Genomic DNA, 2,227 nt, shown 5'->3' on the forward strand with positions numbered 1-2,227 from the left:
TATCACCAGCATACTGCAGGCCTCACTATATCACCACCATACTGCAGGCTTCACTATATCACCATCATACTGCAGGCCTCACTATATCACCACCATACTGCAGGCCACACTATATCACTTACCCTCTCCCTCCACAGCGTATCTCATCAAGTCCCATTCGAACTGCAACCCCCTGGTCATTCCCCAACCTCCACTCCCCCCCATTTTTATTTCTCAGCCCCCTTCCCGCTCCCCAGTCCTGAAAAAGGGTTAAGCCCAAAATGTCGACTCTCTTCCTCCTCAGACGCTGCCAGGCCTGCTCTGCCTTTTCCAGCACTACAGCTTATTGACTCTGACCATCCATATCAACAACCTGTCTATGTCCTTTTGAAACTGTATAGAACTTCAGTGAGGCCATACTTGGAAGTTTGTGCACCAGACTGGCGAAGGGACTGTGTAAAGAGCTGGGTGAAGGGACTGTATACAGGGCTGGGGGAAGGGGTTGTGTACTGAGCTGGGTGAAGGAACTGTGTAAAGGGCTGGGTGAAGGGACTGTGTACAGAGCTGGGTGATGGGACTGTGTACAGAGCTGGGTGATGGGGCTGTGTAAAGGGCTGGGTGAAGGGGCTGTGTACAGAGCTGGGTGAAGGGACTGTGTACAGAGCTGGGTGAAGGGGCTGTGTACAGAGCTGGGTGATGGGGCTGTGTACATGGCTGGGTGAAGGGACTGTGTACAGAGCAGGGTAAAGGGGCTGTGTACAGAGCTGGGTGAAGGGACTGTGTACAGAGCTGGGTGAAGGGACTGTGTACATGGCTGGGTGAAGGGACTGTGTACAGAGCTGGGTGAAGGGACTGTGTAAAGGGCTGGGTGAAGGGACTGTGTACATGGCTGGGTGAAGGGACTGTGTACAGAGCTGGGTGAAGGGGCTGTGTACAGGGCTGGGTGAAGGGACTGTGTACATGGCTGGGTGAAGGGACTGTGTACAGAGCTGGGTGAAGGGACTGTGTAAAGGGCTGGGTGAAGGGACTGTGTACATGGCTGGGTGAAGGGACTGTGTACAGAGCTGGGTGAAGGGGCTGTGTAAAGGGCTGGGTGAAGGGACTGTGTACAGGGCTAGGTGATGGGACTGTGTACATAGCTTGGTGATGGGGCTGTGTAAAGGGCTGGGTGAAGGGACTGTGTACAGAGCTGAGTGAAGGGACTGTGTACAGAGCTGGGTGAAGGGACTGTGTACAGAGTTGGGTGAAGGGGCTGTGTACAGGACTGGGTGAAGGGACTGTGTACAGGGCTGGGTGAAGGGGCTGTGTACACAGCTGGGTGATGGGACTGTGTAAAGAGCTGGGTGAAGGGACTGTGTACAGGGCTGGGTGAAGGGACTGTGTACAGAGCTGGGTGAAGGGACTGTGTGCAGGGCTGGGTGATGGGACTGTGTACAGGGCTGGGTGAAGGGACTGTGTACAGAGCTGGGTAAAGGGACTGTGTACAGAGCTGGGTGAAGGGACTGTGTACAGGGCTGGGTGAAGGGACTGTGTACAGGGCTAGGTGATGGGACTGTGTACATAGCTTGGTGATGGGGCTGTGTAAAGGGCTGGGTGAAGGGACTGTGTACAGAGCTGGGTGAAGGGACTGTGTACAGAGCTGGGTGAAGGGACTGTGTACACAGCTGGGTGATGGGACGGTGTACTGGACTGGGTGAAGGGACTGTGTACAGAGCTGGGTGAAGGGACTGTGTACAGAGCTGGGTGATGGGACTGTGTACAGGGCTGGGTGAAGGGGCTGTGTACTGGACTGGGTGAAGGGACTGTGTACAGGGGCTGGGTGAAGGGACTGTGTACTGGACTGGGTGAAGGGATTGTGTACAGAGCTGGGTGAAGGCACTGTGTACAGAGCTGGGTGAAGGGACTGTGTACCGAGCTGGGTGATGGGACTGTGTACAGGGCTGGGTGATGAGACTGTGTACTGGACTGGGTGAAGGGACTGTGTACAGAGCTGGGTGAAGACACTGTGTACCGAGCTGGGTGACGGGACTGTGTACTGAGCTGGGTGAAGGGGCTGTGTACTGGACTGCATGAAGGGACTGTGTACAGGGCTGGGTGATGGGACTGTGTACATAGCTTGGTGATGGGGCTGTGTAAAGGGCTGGGTGAAGGGACTGTGTACAGAGCTGGGTGATGGGACTGTGTACAGGGCTGGGTGAAGGGACTGTGTACCGAGCTGGGTGATGGGACTGTGTACAGGGCTGGGTGA

At 55.6% G+C, this 2,227-nt stretch overlaps 1 protein-coding gene across 5 annotated transcripts in view; it reads left to right on the forward strand.

Moving 5' to 3' along the window:
- The window catches only part of tnr (tenascin R (restrictin, janusin)), a 157,902-nt gene that overhangs the window by 99,930 nt on the left and 55,745 nt on the right, over positions 1-2,227 (forward strand). The gene's annotated exons all lie outside the window — the stretch shown is intronic.

Source organism: Chiloscyllium plagiosum, chromosome 11, assembly GCF_004010195.1.
Source record: "Chiloscyllium plagiosum isolate BGI_BamShark_2017 chromosome 11, ASM401019v2, whole genome shotgun sequence".
In the NCBI taxonomy this organism is placed as follows: Eukaryota; Metazoa; Chordata; class Chondrichthyes; order Orectolobiformes; family Hemiscylliidae; genus Chiloscyllium; species Chiloscyllium plagiosum.